The 17770-nt window shown below is 38.8% G+C and overlaps 1 protein-coding gene across 2 annotated transcripts in view; it reads right to left on the reverse strand.

Moving 5' to 3' along the window:
- The window catches only part of LOC131050625 (ribose-phosphate pyrophosphokinase 1), a 146732-nt gene that overhangs the window by 75292 nt on the left and 53670 nt on the right, over positions 1–17770 (reverse strand). The gene's annotated exons all lie outside the window — the stretch shown is intronic.

Here is a 17770-nt window from a genome sequence, read left to right on the forward strand (position 1 = left end):
ATCATTATGTCATGTTGTTGTATTATGTTATGTTGTCGTCGGCAATTATGAGTTACGGCAATCAGTTAGTCGTCCCGAAGGGCAGTTGGACACGACGGTTGGTCGCACCCCTTCGGGTATTATATATTGCATACCTTCCCTTCATAGTGGGGTCATCATAGTCGTATCTGGGTGTAATGTTATAAGCATTTGATGTACATGGACTGTTGAATTAATACAGAAACTGGTTCTTTAATATATTTCAATTATGTTCTGTGCATTTACTTTCTGCGTTTAATCGTTTACCCGTATGTGGCAAACAATCTCATTGTATCATCAATCTCCTCAATTAGGGATTTAAGAACAAGGGCCTTATTTTCCAGAAGCTCTTCAAATTCCAAGTACATGACCCTGGAAGAGATGATGGCATGCTCCTGTAGAATGTTCAACTGTTGTTGGGGCATGGAACGCCAGATTGTCAAACTATCTTCAACACTTTCCAGATTCTTTTTGAAAGTATCGGAAGTCTGATCCAATTTCTCTTCAACGGTTTCCAACTTAGACATCATCTGAAAAATGTCTTTCATCACTTGTGCACATAGATCATGAAGTTGATCAACCCATGAATCCAATGCTTGTACCTTCTGAGCAGTCCTTTCCACTCCACGAATTGATTCTTGGGAACCGGAAGAACCTATGGAGTTACTCCCTTCAGCAGCAGGTTTTGTGATTTTATGGACAGCTGCCATAAATTGTCGATTTTCGTCTTCTAGCTTCTCTTTCTTTGCTAGAAGTTCATCACACTGTTGTACCAGTGAAGCTACAAAAAACTGAGCATCATGTTTTATCACCTCATGCATTTGCTTACCCAATTCTATCCTTGTAACTTTGTAATCAGCAGCTGGCATTTCTTCAAGTGGCTTATCTGCAATGGGTTCAACAATTTCAGCTACCTTCATCTTGTTGCTGTCAACAGTTACTCTGGAGATAGTCTTGGCCTTTTTAGCAACCTTCGATCTAGACTGTTTTAGTTGTTGATAATCAAAGGCATCAGGTGAGATTTCTTGCTTCTTCCTCTTTGGAGTAAAAGAACTAAGCCATGGAGGTAAAGCCATCAATTCTCCTTCAGTAGCAGTTGTAGGCAAAGGAGAAGCAGTTTCTGTTTGAATAATCGTGGGCATCCTGGGAGGAATATTTGTTTGGATGGCAACCACGGTTTACTCGGTAACTAATGGGCATGAAGATTGCCTCATGAATTCTTCAAAACCAGAAGTGGAAGTATCAATTTCTGACAGCTGGACACAAGCAGGAATATCTTTAGGAACTTCCTGCACATTCTCTTGTTGATGATCAGGAGGAGGCTTGTATGCCGACATAGGAATGGCATTCTGAGGAGATTCATCAACAAGCAAGTCAGGAGGAGAAAGGGGCGTCTCAATGGAAACTGGAGGAATAATCTCATGAGGCGAGTTGGATGGTGGAGACATGGGAGCATCATCAGATTGCTGCCCTTCTTCTGGATTATCAAGATCGATCACCTGAACATGAAATCGTGACTTTTCCTTTCCACGAACTATTGCCTCCTCAGGAGGAAGCACTACTGCCCGACTAACTCGCAATTTGATCCTTGTGCCCGAAGATGATGCGCCTTCCTTGTTGTCAACCTGAATCTCAGTCTTACGTCCAAGAGGCCCTGTAGAATCATCTTCTTTCCCAATCTTGATTTTTATGAGTCTAACAGCATTACTTTTCAGCCAAGCATTGGTGTTAGCCAAGATAGGCTGAAATCTCTCAAGAATGGATATGCACTCCTTGTGTGACCATTGGATTAAAGGCAGTGGAGCTTCCTCAACCCTTCGTGAAATATATTCAGGATCAAGTATGTGCCCATCATCAATCATCCCTTGTGGAATGTCCACCAAGTTCAAATCAACAACCTACTCAACAGTGAGCCTGCAGTAATCCATCTTCAGAACCTCGACCTCTGTGCAGAGATCTACCCAGATATCCTTAATGCGATGCACGTGCACAAAGGATTTTTTGATCTTCTCCTTCATACCCCGGTAATCAAAATCGGCTCTGGACTTAAACCTTTTGAGCTTAATTTCCTGCATTTCAGTCTCCATGGCCTTGGCTTTAACGGATGTGACAAGAGAATACCGGCCAATTTTTAATGGGTTTGTTGTGGAGATCCCCATTCCAACCTTGTGTCTGACAGACTGATGAGTGTGGACAACCATGATTTGTCTTCCCAACTCCATAAGAATGATCTTATCAGTTGGGTATCTAGCGAGCATGTATGGCTGCCCACTATAGCATCTAATTCTCATATAGGTGAAGGTCGGGAAGTGTAGAAACAAGCATCCATACTCACTCACCCTTTCCCATGCCTCATCTGATACCCTTTTGTTCTTCAAAGTTCTGTCAAACTGACACATGAAGTAACCGAAGAATGCATCCTAGATTCTTCTGAAATGCAATCTGTTGGGTCTCAAAGGTAACTGATCATAATATTCCCAAACTGGTATAAGCAAGCGATCACCCTTGGTAGAAAGACCAAAAAATGTCTAAGTGATGTTGCCAAGTATACCAAATATGAGTTCATGTAGAAAGTCACGGTGGAAGGGACTGCTGCAAGTTGTTCACACAAGGCATCGCTAATGACTTCTCCCCATGATATATGATGGGACTGTCTTATGAACATGATGAACTGGTACATCCAAGGCTCAAAAACATTAGAGTGTTCAAGGCTCATTATCCTGCTGAGGAGGGTTATGATGTCTCCTATTTCCCAATTGAAGTCACAGTGGTACAACTTAGCCCACCTTGAGAAGGCGGCTCGAGGCTCATGGATCCACCTGTTGATATGTCGTTTACAATCTTTTTTCCTTTTCACATAATACTCAGTTGCACTCTCTTTGGAGATTTCCATGTAAACAGGTGCGGGAGGTATTCTGAAGACCTTCTCAATTGTGTCCGCATTAAGAAGGATTATTACTTCGCCATCATCATTTTTAATAATTTTTGTCTCCTTGTCAAAGTGATGGGCGCAAGCGAAAACAAATTCAGGTTCAAGGGCAACCACCGAGAAAGAAGATGCGTGATGGATATGGCTGTCCAACAGCCGCTGCATATTGCTATCTTGTGGATCCTCAACCCTCTTGACAAATTCTGACATGTCTACATGCCTTATCTCTGTATCTCTGATACGATCCAAAGGAGAGGAAACTTGGGAAGTTGCAACTTCGTTTTGGTACTTGTCATATTTGTACTTCATCTTTTTTGGAATTGGAGATGATGGCAAATCTGACATTGACGGGCAACCTGGAATACTGTGATGAAGACTTAAAAGCGTTAAGGCAACATCATATTCAGCTGCAAATAACATTTTTCCTTCTTCAAATGGGAAAAACTTCGACTCTTGAACTTCACGATTCTGTGAGAGAAAGAGGGGAAATAAATGGAAATGAGGGGAATCTTGACTTTGACCAATTTCGGATCTTGGGGAAATTTTCGCAAGTATACAAGTTGGAAAGGGCATACATGCAATCGGATTTTTAAAACCCGAATGCAAGTACACGTGTAAATTTGCAAATGGAGAAATGGATGGAAAATGAGAATTAAACTTGCGGAAAATGACGAAAATGGAAAGTACGGATATGGGTGACATGAATGGGTAAAAATGGGAAAATCTGGGAATGTCATTTTCATGAAAATGGGAAGAACTTTTCAACATGTAATCGGGTTCTTAAAACCCGATTTTGAAAGGAAGGGTATTTCACACATTTTCAACTTGAAATTTTAACCAAAAATGGTTAAATTCTTTAACCGTAAGGGAAGAACAAAGATTTCCAGCCAACTTGTAATCGGGATCTAAAATCCCGAATACAAGTAAAGAGGGAAAATGGGGAAGAACAATGCAATCCAAAAATTGCATATCAAGGGGAAAATCTCTCTCACAAAACCGATTTTTGGGGAAAGAACAATATATTTACAAAATTACAACTAGAAAGGAAAACTAAGAAAACAAGAAAATAAGAAAAAGAAAGAAGGAAAGAAAAGAAAACATACCTTGCTTCAAACTGAAAATGCCTCTCCAAAAGATGCAATCAATCTTTGGAATGAAAAAGACAATCCAATAAATAAACACAAACCGCAATCCAAACCCTTGCCACGTTTTTGAAAAACGTCTTTAGCAGCAAAAATGTGGTTAAAGATGCAAGAAAATAGGGCCAAATTGCTAAGGAAATACCATATAGGAGAGTCTCAAAGCCAAACGCCCAAGGATGGAGAGAAAACGTGGCACCAAAACCCCAAGATGTGGCTTGGAAGAATCACGTGGAAAACGGTTTTGAAGAAGTAAAACGCAGTAAATGAAGTGTAAACCGTTTACCAAATCAAATGCAACGTGTTTCCAAACTCACAAAAAAATGCCTTGCAATCATTTTGCCTCCTTGATCCATGAATTTCTCCATAAAAATCGGGAAGAATTTGTGGCAAAATCGGTTTAGGAGAGGAAAAATACTTGGTCGGGTTTTTGGAAGAGAAGTGCAAGTTCGATTTTGCATGCACTTGTGAAAATCGGGTTTTGGGGAACAAATAGCAAGTTTAAAATGCACTTTTTCAATTATAAGGCAAAAATCAGGATTTTTAGACCAAATAGCAAGTTTAAAATGTTCAAAAATGCACTTTATAGGCAAAATCGGGTTTTTGGAAGGGAATAGCAAGTTTAAAATGTCACTTTTTCAATTATAAGGCAAAATCAGGTTTTGGAGAGAGATGTGCAAGTTTAAAATCACTTGTAAAGAGAAAATAAAATCCCTACAACAAGTTATATTTCACTTGCACACATGTAATAGGGGTTTGAAATCCCTATTGCATGTAAAAACCATTAAAGTAGGGGTTTTAGAAAAGAATTACAGTAACTTAACCAAAAAATCCCTATTTTAACTGAAAAAGCCAAAAAACAACAAGGGGGAAATAAAAAGCAAATTACAAGTTTTATTTTTCAATAAAACGCACATGTAATAAGCTAAAAATTTCCCTACAAAGACCAAAACAATGGAAATCATTAAAACTTGCAGTTCAAGGAAACTTCTCCACTTGCAGTCAGGGAGAAAAAACCCGAAATTGAAGGAAAGACATAGCAAACGAATCCAGAATGCAATGAAATTCGAAACGTGGTTCGAGGATGGACTAAGGATTAAGCTAGTCCAAGGATTAATCGAAATTATGCCTCGGGAAGCGTGCCATAGAGAAAATTTTCATTTTTTTCACAAAACATTTATGTAATGGTCCTTCATTTTTTAAAACAAAAATGAGGACAACGGGAAGGTGAGAGCATATGGTGTTGAGGGGATCGTTAGCTTCAAATAACTAGAAATAATGCAATGCTCGGGCAGCAAGCCAGCCCCTTCCACTTTTCAGCGGGATATGGAGAATATTGAAGATCACTTGGCGGTGAACCAGCCAAGGATAATACAAGAAACTGAAGAACAATCACTCTACCGCTTATGCAGCGGGAGGACTAGAAATGAAATAGCAAACAACTCCACCGCTTATTTAGCAGGAAGACATAATTACAATAGATAAGAAGGCAGCAAGCCAGCCTCTTCCACTTATGCAATGGACCAAAGAACAACAATCCAAGTATATAGCTGTTAGTACTACTAATCAACTTTACAATGCAAACATGGATTACAAAATTACTAAAATCATTGTCCAAACTAGGCGGCAAGGCCAGCCTCTTCCACTTATGCAGTGGGACTAAGAGAGTTCAAATAAATTGTTGTTAGTACTACTAACAAGCATTACAATATGATTCATCATGGATATTCAAATGCCAAAACCCAAACTAACAGCTGCAACTTACTACCAAGACTCTTCACACCACACCCATAGACTCACACACCTGAAAACCAGCTTCAACCCCCAAAAACTAAATCTGATATGAATGAACAGCGGGCTGGAAATACAAACCAGCAACATTAAAATCCTCACAAACACTTCTAAACCACTCCCCACACACTCAACTTATCTCTAAACACACTCCAAAGAACCCACACACTCTAAAACCAACTCCACAACACTCCAAACTAACAATTTTTCAGATTTTGATATGCAACCCATGCACTGGAAACACACAAACCAGCAACCTAGAAACTCACAAAAATGCTCGTAACTCTATTCACACTCAACGAAATGACCCCCAAATGGATGCAAATGAGAGATACAAGACAGGCGATGAGATTAGAACCAGCAAATTGCACTTGAAACCCCCAAATGAATTTATGCACGCATTCCCAGGCAGCCCAGCATAGTATTGCTAGGAAAGAAGTACGATTTGCATTTAAAAATTAAATACTAAACATTAAGCTCTACAAACTTACAAACTTGATCGACTGTGGCATAGGATGAGAACGAGCCACTACCAAGAATGATCTGACACACGAACTGAGAGTTATAAACTAAAATGTGCTACCGCCACACCAAAAACCAGCAACATTGAAATCCACACCACACTGAAAATCTGCAAATGCAAACTAAAATCGAACCACACATTCAGAAGATCCAATCACAGCTAGGAGTGATATCTCACACTCGAAGTCTGTCAAGAGCCCTAGGAGGTATTCACCCTCGAAGATTGTCTAGAGTCAATCCGACAACATAACAGTGTAAATTGTCTGAGATACCAAATGAGAAGCCCAACACTCTCATTTATAGATTTTGAGGGCTCAAATTCAAATTCACATTCCCTCCAAATAAACGCCAAATCCAAATGCAAATTCACTTCACATTATTTTGAAATTACATTTCATTTCTCCTTTCTCCAGATCAACCTTCTCATAGGAGCAAATATTCTTTATAAAAATGACAATAAAATCATAATGTGGCATCCAAGGTAGATAAGTGAAATATATTATAAAATTAACTTATTTCTCCATAAGGCGTCCATCTTGCCGTATTAATATTTCACTTTATAAAGTATTTTTCCTCAACAATAAATCACCCAATATATAATTAAGGAAATGACTTATATATCAATATAACTTAAGCAATCCCTTTTAAATAAATCGTCCAACCTTTGCCTTAAGTTATAATTTAATTTAAAACACCATTTTTCATCAAATACTGAACCTCCTAAACAAGCTCCAAGAATATGGGGAAACAAGCTGAGAGAATTGCCCTGCCAAAAATAGTCACTGAACTAAGTTGAAGAACCCTTGCCAAGAATAGCACCAAAAAATGAGGGAAGACCAACTGCTCAAACTGACCTGCCGGAAATAGCCATCTAAACAAGCCTACTGACATCCTGCTAAAAATAGTACTTACTAAAAATGGCATAATGCTAAAAATAGCAAGTGTTTCCAAAGTGATTTTAACCACATTCTGAGCAATCGTCGCACTTACTAAAAATAGTAAGTCAAGAAAAAGTAACCCGATGCAGATGCATGTCGAACCATCCTGAAGCTCTCTGAAAACCCAGAAGGAATCCAAAAGCCAAACTGTCAAACTCCCACATACACCCCCTGAAAACACCAAAGAATCCTCCTAGAAAATAGGAAACCCTATATTTTGCTCCTGACTAGCCTACGGGCCCCTGAAATAGGCTAACGGCTAGCTGAACTAATCACTGCGGAGAAGGGGACATTACAACCCCTATATAGAAATCTTTGGAATAGATTTATGTGCATTGCATCAAGAAAATTAATAACAGAATGCAATCTGTGGCCATGGAACTATAAGGCACTTGATAAGAGGACAAAGCACTTTGTTTACTGCTCTTTCTGATAAAATAAATACACAAATTGATAATAGAGATGATAATACATACCAGATACAAGAGTAAAATATATTTTTATTCACACATGAAATTATTACAAAAGAAGACCAAAGATGGTCAGTTAGGGATGTTGATCCGACCAGATCATAGTACTTTCGTTGATAATACAAAATCTATTTAAAAGACCCAACATTTGCCAAGAGGAACACAACCATCAACCAACCAATGCTACCCAACACTTGTAACTACCCAAAGCCGACAAACACTTAATACATAGTTGGATAATCAATATTATTGAAACATAATAATAGGTATTGTACACTAACTATGTCATCAACACAAAAGAAAAAGTTGTCTTCTACACAACATGGAAACAACAAGTAACATTAGCGAAGACTTTCCAAATTGATGATGATATTGTAGATGAGGTCATGTATATAAATGTGGAAGTATACTTTGCCAACTTGAACTTGTAGTGTACTTGGAAAATCATACATGTAGTGGGGATCTGGGGACAACACCCCTAGTAGGGTCAAGGGGTACATCATGGCACACATCATTTTTGTGCTTTTTTAAGAGGCAAAAAACAATGCTTACGAAACCAAAAAAGAAATATTTCAGTATTTAACCAACATATATGTCAACGAAGGAAGGAAGTTGTATAATAGTTGATTGTCGTGTGATGGAGAATTGTGTTTCCATAACAATGCAACCAACATCATCACTTGAAATAGATTGTCGTACGATGCATAGAAGTGAGTATTTGTAATGTCCTCTTTTTAGCAGTCATCCGGTGATTTGTCATTAGCCGTTTTTGCCATGATCTTGGGGGCTAACCAGGATTTTTCAGGGATCGTTGATGGATTTGGCCTAGCCAATTTCAGTTGCAAGTCAATCAAAGGTGATAGATAGGTTAAGAACTTACTATTTATAGTAAGTCAGTTCAGGCACACTGTCAAGTAAATTTTGGAGCAATTTTGATTTACCTCATTTTGGTGCATTTAATTATTCTCCTAGATTGTATCTTGAATGGGAGCATTAATTATTCAGGCAAAAATCAAAAGTTTCTAAAGTTAAATTTAATTATTTAACTTAAGGGGTTATTTAATGCTGAAGCTAATATTTAAAAGGAAAATTAAAAGTACCCCTTCCTTGTGGACACATAAGGGGATAATAATATTTTATTCTATCTTTCATTTATCCCACATTGATGGTGCCTTGGGATGTGTGCCAAAACGAAGTAATAAATATGAGCATTTAATGAAGATAGAGACATCATGGAAAGTGTGTTCTTGAAATTCATGAAACTGAGTTTTCTGGAGAAAATCTAGAAATCTTTGGCTTTTGGGAATGTACACCCTCATTAGCAGCATTTCCCACGTCTGTGAAAGACCAAATCTTGGAAATCTTTCAATTAAAATTGCAAAGCTTGAAGGAATGAGAATGGTTTTCCTGATTGCAGCATCATACATGGAAGCATCACAATAATTGCAGTTTGGTAAGGGATTATTTCTTCAACAGTATAACTTGCATTAACAGACAAATTTGTAGTTCTTTCCAGCAATAAGTCGCAGGGTTGAAAAGAATAATTACATGAAATGAAAGGCGCTGGATTTTGGACTTGGTTGGGCGTAAGGAGTTTACTGTTGGAAGTGAACTATCTTTGGTTGGGCATGGAATTAACATTAGCTGGGCGCAATTTATCTCTTGGTTGGTGCGTATAAGATGATATCTTAACATTTGCTAGGTGTGACTCATCTTTTGGCTGGTGTGTGACAAATGATTCTGGGTCTAGACGTGACTGATACCATTGATAGGGGCATGAGCAATCCTTTTCAACGGCAGACACAGTTGTTCCTGCGGACCAAATACATCATTTTGTGTGTGGTTTCCGAAAGTGTTGTGTGTGTGTTGGACGTGGGAAAGGAACCAGAGGCTGCAGGACTGTTTGAAGACTTCTTGAATAGTAGCGTGGAAGTTGGAGAGCTACCGCTGTTATGGTGTGACCGAAGCAAACTGCTGGAACGTAAGGACCCGAGGTGATTCACAGCATACTGAATTCTTCTAGGTTCCCTGTTATTTATCTAGAGTTGTAGCTAAGTTGTGTAATAAATTTTGAACAATATTGTGCTCTAGGGAGAATATACAGTATCACTGTAATAAATTGTGATTGTTGGTAGTTAGAATCAATGTTCATTGTTACTGTTTGATTATTCTGATATGATATTCAACAGTTAGTAATGTGAATGGAAATCAATGTGCATTTGAACAATTGTTGAATTATAGTATTACCCCTGAGTTGTTGATGAATGTTGAAAGGAAAGCTATACAAAACCCAAACGCACCAAGTCCAACTAAACTTACAGTGACACCAAAAAAAATATCAGACTTATTGAAATTAGCAAACTGTTTAAGGCAATTCCAACAGCACAACTTGACTGAGGGAAAAATTACAGCAGAACTTGACTAAGGGAAAATTACAGCAGATAGGGGCAGCCTATTACAGTGGTATCAGAGCAGTAGATTATGCCATCCTGAGCGGTTAAATAACTCATGCATCATCAGCATTACTTGAGGAGAAACAGATCGAACAATAACCTCAATCAAACAGGGGCAAGGCCAGAAGATCCTCCTATAGTTGAAGAAATTGGTGACCCTATTCCGAGTAGAAATATGGGTGACAGAAGAGACCCGGGTGAGAAGAGATTTTTACAGCTATTAGATACGCTGGTACAAGGGCAGCAATTAGCAAACCAAAGGGCACAACAGCAGAATCAACAATTGGATTTGTTGACACAAATGATAGCTAGACAAATGGGTATAAATGTGAATAACTTAGGTGGTGGTAATGCAGGTAATAATCAGCAAGGAGGTAATAATAACAATAATAACCAGCAAGGGGGTAAAAATGGACAAAATGGAGGAGCACGATGGATTTAGAGTCATGATGGCTAGTGCACATAAATTCCAGTGTACACAGAAAATTACTAATTTGCATATGAGGATTGGTGATTATGAAATGGTTGATGATTTCTATGTTGTAGACATGGGAGACTATGATGTCATACAAGGCGTGACTTGGATGACTTCTCTTGTTAAGTTTACTTTTAATTTGGAGAAGGTGGAAATGAGATTTGAGCATTAGGGTAGGAAAGTGGTACTTCGTGGGTTATCAGATGGTGGTCCTAGAGTGATATCACTTAGGTGGATGGAGCGGTTGATCCATCATGATCGGGTGGAATGGGTTGCTAAGATTTTAGTGATGCCAAAGGTGAAAAGACAGCAAAAGAAGGAGTATCCTCCGCAGTTTCAGCCATTATTGACCAAACACTCCAAAATGTTTGGTGATATACCTCCAGGTAGACCTCCTGACAGAGGCATTGAGCATGTTATAGAATTAGAGGAGGGGGCAAAACCTACTATTACTGCACCCTACAGGGATCCGAAAATATATAAGGATGAGATCGAGAAGGCTATCAAAGAGCTTCTAGAGATGGGGTACATCAGGCCTAGTAAGAGTCCATTTGCTTCTTCAGTTTTGTTGGTTAAAAAGGATGGGACTTTCAGGATGTGCATTGATTACAGAGAGTTGAACAAGAAAACAATAAAAATTAGATATTTCATTCCCAATATTGATGAACTCATAGATGAGTTGTATGGAGCCTGCTACTTCTCCAAGATAGATTTGAGATCCCACTATCATCAGATTTGGGTCAGGGAGGATGATGTGGAGAAGACAACTTTCAGGTGTCATTATGGACACTTTGAGTTCTTAGTCATGCCCTTTGCTTGACTAATGCACCAGCTACCTTCCAATCCTGTATGAACAGGACATTCAGAGATCAGTTGAGGAAGTTTGTGTTGATATTCTTTGATGACATATTGATTTACAGTAAGACTTGGGAGGAGCATTTGAAACACATAGATTTTGTGTTGAGTATTGTTGAGCATGAATCCCTGTATGCGAAAATGTCTAAATGTGCTTTTGGGATGACAAAGTTGTTGTACTTGGGGCACATCATCAGTGCTAAGGGTGTTCGTGTGGATTCAAAGAATATTTGGGCTATTATGGATTGGGCGCCACCGAAGAATATTTCTCAGCTGAAGGGATTCCTGGTTTGTGTGGATTCTATTGTTGCTTTGTGCAGGGTTTTTCTCATACTACTGCACCCCTTACAGACTTGACTAGGAAAGATGCTTTTGAGTGGTCAGACAGAGCTCAGTAGTGTTTTGACAGATTCAAGGAGTTGATGAGCACATGCCCAGTGTTGGCCAATCCAAATTTCAGTAGGCCTTTTGAGTTGCATTGTGATGCGTCGGGTGAAGGCTTTGGTGTAGTATTGATGCAGGATAGACACCCCATTGCTTTTGAGAGCAGGAAATTGAGAGGAGTTACAACATTTATGACAAGGAGATGCTAGCGATCATGCACGTCATGGCTAAATTTGGACAGTATTTGGTGGGCAGTAAGTTTACAGTCAAGATAGATCATAACAGTTTGAGGCATTTCCTTGGGCAAAAGGATCTGAATGATAGGCAGTAGAAATGAGTCAGCAAACTGCAGGCTTATGACTTTGACATAGTCTTTGTCAAGGGCAAGAAAAACATAATTGTACCAACATAATTTGGACATAGAGTTTTATAAAGCCAACATAAGTTGGATTATTAAAGACCTTCATGATATTTATACTGAAGCTATCTCCAATGGTACTCTGGGCCCGACTATTAACAGTGGTATCATTAAACTCCTCCCTAAGGATGGTGATAAGGCTCTCATCAAAAATTGGAGGCCTATTACTCTTTTGAACGTCTCCTATAAGATTCTTGCCAAAATTTTGGCTCTCAGGTTAGTTGATATCCTCCCTAAATTTGTTTGCGACACCCAAACTGGCTTCATCAAGGGTAGGTACATCCTTGAGAACCTGATTACCAGTTGGGAAGCCATGGATTGGGCCAGATGTTCTCATCAAGATTCTGCCATGCTCCTTCTTGATTTTGAAAAAGCTTACGATAGAATAGAATGGAAGTTTATTATTATGATGATGGAAGCTTTTGGATTCCCCCCATTTTTTTGTAATGCTGTCCAGGTTCTTCTCAAAGATGCCTCTGCTCAGGTTGAAGTTAACAATTTGCTGTCGACCCCCTTCCGTCTTAAGCGCTCCATTAGGCAGGGTTGCCCATTAGCCCCTGCCTTCTTTGTCATGCCTCATAAGCTCTTTTCTATATTCTCAGGGATAACTCTCTTTCCCCTAAAGTCAGAGGTCTGTATCTCCCCAATGATGATGAGCTTATTAATTGTCAGTTTGCTGATGACACTGCTCTTTTTTTTGAACTTGCTGAAAGTAATTTCAAAATCCTTCAAGGTAAGCTGGATTTTTTTTTGCTCTATTTCTGGTGCTCGCATTTCCCAAGCTAAGTCCATCTGTCTGGGTTGGCATGAACAACCTCCTGACTGGTTTTCCAATTATAGTTTCCAATGGGGGGGGCCCAATAAGATTGTTAAATACCTGGGCATCCCCTTTTCTGTTGAACCTGCTCTCAAGGACATGTGGTCTTGGATTAAGGACAAAATTCATAAGAAGCTCAATAAATGGCATAATAGAGCCCTCTCACTGGCTGGCAGAATTCAGGTTTGTCAGAAGATTCTATCCTCATACAGTATATACTACTCTTCTGCTTGGTTATTCAATGATTATTAGATTCTTGAAATTCAAAAGGCTGTCAGACAATTTCTTTGGTCTGACGGTAAAGGTAACAAAAAGTTGCATACGGTTAAATGGGAATGGTGCCATACCGACAAGATCCTTGGGGGGTTGGGGCTTAAGGACCTCAAAATCCAAGGCATCGCCCTTTCTGCCAAATGGATTTTTCACTCCTTGGAGGGTAACAGTCCTTGGAAGGTGCTTATTAGACATAACATTGAAAGAGGTTGTCCCAAGAAAGCTAAATCTTGGAAAAACCTCCCCTTTAGTGACCTCCTTATTGGTTGTTTCCCTGTCATCGTCCAAGGTTCTGTGGTGTTTAAATCTATTTGGAAGGCATGGGACCATGTCAGGGAATTTATCACCAACAAGGACTGTTACAGTAAAAATGGGCTCCATGGTGAAAGATCCATTTGGTGGAATCTTCACCTTAATGGCAAGCCCCTTGCCCTGTCCCAAGGATGCTCTGCCAGGTCTTGGGCTAAGAAAGGTTTAAATCAATTTATTGATCTCTTTGAACAAGATTGCCTTACTCCGTGGGATGAGCTTAAAAGGAAGTATGACATCCCTGATTCTCAAAAGAAGACCTACAATATGATTATTCAAGCCTCTAAGGATCTGCCCAATGTCTGCTTTGTTGACTCTCATAGGCATCTTAAATGTAAATGGCCTGATGGAATTGTTATGACTAGCCTTAAAGCCAAAAATATTTACAGAGGTATTGATCAAAATAAAGATATCATTCTGCATGTTAACAATGTTTGGTACTCCTCTTTTGACTCTAATGTTTGGAAAAAATATTTTGATTACTTATGGAAATCTCCTATTGAGCCAAAAATTAAATGTTTTAAATGGCTTGTTATGTTGGATAGGCTTCCTGTTAAAAGGTTTCATGCTGATTCTGATTTATGTAGCCTATGCAGGCTTCCTGATACGGGTAGACACATTCTTTTTGACTGTATTTTTGCTAAAGAGATTTGGAAAATGTTTGGTGTTATTTACCCTATTAATGTTTCTATTATTGACATTGTTACCGGTCATATTACTGGTCTTCATAAGGATGCAAATCTTTTTTGGAGTATGTTGTCTTCTAACATCCTCTGGCAGATCTGGAAATGCAGGAACGAGGAGAGGTACCAAGGTAAGCCAAGGGTTCTTATTGAGTTTTTCCGGAAACTCACGCATTTTAAAATTTTCTTGCAGGTTCAGGCCACTATGTTGATTGAGAAAGACAAGCTGAAGAGATTCTTGGAAGATGGAACTGCTACCTTCTTCTACTATGAGCTGAAACATGGTTACCTTTGGAGAAGAACGTTGGACGACTTGCATGCCTTTGAGCAGGCGTGTAAAAGACTGCACAGGGAGATCAGTAATATTGGTAATGCCAGAAAAGATGAGTTGTTCATGTTGAATCAAATTCAAGAGCGCAAAAACATAGTCTGGATGGAGGGTCCGCTTGGCTGGATTGCTTGGATGGATGTTCATTCTGAAGTTCTTCATTAGTTGGATGTTCCACCTTTTTTGAGGTTGTTATACTGTTGTTTCTCCGCTGTTGTACATTTGATGCTGTTGTATATTTGATACTCTGCTGTCAGTTGGAGGCTTGGCCTCCTTGTTGATACTCTGATATTCTTCGTTTATATTTGTTGATCCTCTTATATTTAATAGAAAAAAAAAAAGTTTCTAAAGGTAAATTTTATTATTTAACTTAAGATGTTATTTAATGTTGAAGGTAATGTTTAAAAGGAAAATTAAAAGTACCCATTCTTTGTGGAGACATAAGGGGATAATAATATTTTATTCTATCTTTCATTTATCCCGCATTGATGGTGCCTTGGGATGTGTGCCAAAACGAAGTAATAAATATGAGCATTTAATGAAGATTTCGACGTCTTGTCAAGTGTGTTCTTGAAATTTGTAAAATTGAGTTTTTTGGAGAAAATTTGGAAATCTTTGGCTTTGGGGGACGTACACCCTCATCAACAACATTTCCCATGTTTGTCTAAGACCAAATCTGGGAAATCTTTCAATTAAAATTGTAAAGCATGAAGGAATGGGAATGGTTTTGCTCATTGCAGCATCAAACATGGAAGAATCACAGTAATTGCAGTTTGGTAAGGGATTATTTCTTCAACAGTATAACTTGCATTAATAGACAAATTCGTAGTTCTTTCTAGCAATAAGAAGTCGCAAGGTTGAAAAGAATAATTACATGAAATGAAAGGTGTTGGATTTTGGACTTGGCTGGGCATTATTCTTCCTTTTGGCTGGACGTAAGGAGTTTACTCTTGGGAGCAAACTATCTTTGGCTGGGCGTGGACCTAACATTAGCTGGGCGCAATTTATCTCTTGGTTGGTGCGTGTAAGATGATACCTTAACATTTGCTAGGCGCGACTCATCTTTTGGCTGGTGCGTGACAAATGATTCTGGGACTAGACGTGACTGATACCATTGATAGGGGCGTGAGCAATCCTTTTCAACGGCAGACACAGCTGTTCCTGCTGACCGAATACATCATTATGTGTGTGGTTTCCGAAAGTGTTGTGTGTGTTGGACGTGGGAAGGAACCAGAGGCTGCAGGACTGTTTGAAGACTTCTTGAATGGTAGCGTGGAAGTTGGAAAGCTGCCACTGTTATGGTGTGACTGAAGCAAACTGTTGAAACGTAAGGACCTGAGGTGATTCACAGCGTACTGAATTCTTCCAGGTTCCCTGTTATTTATCTGGAGTTGTAGCTAAGTTGTGTAATGAATTTTGAACAATATTGCGCTCTATGGAGAATATACAGTATCACTGTAATAAGTCGTGAATGCTGGTAGTTAGAATCAATGTTCATTGTTACTGTTTGATTATTCTGATATGATATTCAACAGTTAGTAATGTGAATGGAAATCAATGTGCATTTGAACAACTGTTGAATTATAGTATTACCCGAGTTGTTGATGAATGTTGAATGGAAAGCTATAGCATACAAAACCCAAACACGTCAGGTCCAACTAAAGTTACAGTGACACCGAAAAAAAAATCAGACTTATTGAAATTAGCAAATTGTTTTAGGCAATACCAACAGCAGAACTTGACTGAGGGACAAATTACACCAGATAGGGGCAGCCTATTACAGTATTGCCACACAATGCCACTAACCAATCATATGATGTTGATACACTGTTGCCTAAGGCGGTCATATAGTGAGGAGATGTCGTCGTGCAATGAGAAGTTGCACATTGCAAAGGGATGCCCAACATTGTACACTTTGACCAAGCCTAGCAATGTGACTAAGCCGTACAGCGAAAGTGTTGGTTGTATGATGAGATACAATACTGATCTACACCAAAAAATTGTCCTTCATCGTACATTGCGAAAATGCTAAGTGAGAGGGTGCCATCAACGTTCGACTTGAAGTGGGATGTAAGGACAATGTTGTACGATTTGAAAAGAATGGTATCGTACAATGGGGTGATGTTGATCATTACGCCACTGTACTACATAAGCAACCCGCTGTACAATGGAAGAAGGAGTTGGTCGTACAGTATGCACAATGGTTTCATCTAGCTATCGTACAATGAGATTTGGATAAACAAGTAACCACCATAATATGTGAATAGGTCGTACAATCATCAAGTGAAATTGCACTTTACCACACCCTACGAGATAATATCTTTATCATACAATATGGAACTTTTGTCGTATTATGTAGCTTGGTCTACAACATAATCTAACCATTTGATATATTCAGGCTACGTAATTAGGCTTTTAATGTACTCATACCTTTATTTATTTTCTCCTTCAATTGCTGAATAATATTTTCACCTCTTCCCACTTTTTCTTTATTTTCATTTTCCAAAATCCACGATTGGCTTACGTCGCCAAAATCCAATATTAAAATTCTCTAAAATCCAAAATTGACTAAAAGGTCTGAAATTCCTTGACCACTTCAAACTTCTGAAAGTCCACGAGTGAGGTAGTTTCCACAATTGTGTAAAGGTTTAGAGTGTAATATGTGATGCAGGTATGATATCAGACTTAAAATCATCACAATACTTTTTAGAAAGGTAGAGGTAAATGCTTATATATCATGGATTTAAGGATAATCATGTTTTCCCTTTGTCAATTACCAATGAGATAACCTAAGTTGTTTTCACCTTCCTGGTTAAATGCAACCTATCAAAGTGGAGAGTTTGTCGAGGCATCAAATATATCCTCCCAAAGTCAAATATCTCGTCACACTGGAAGATGGTTAGGAACACCCTTCGACACATTGATATGGAGGATTTCAGGGAGAGGATGTACGAACGTAATCCTTCTG

Source organism: Cryptomeria japonica, chromosome 8 (assembly GCF_030272615.1).
Source record: "Cryptomeria japonica chromosome 8, Sugi_1.0, whole genome shotgun sequence".
Classification (NCBI taxonomy): Eukaryota; Viridiplantae; Streptophyta; class Pinopsida; order Cupressales; family Cupressaceae; genus Cryptomeria; species Cryptomeria japonica.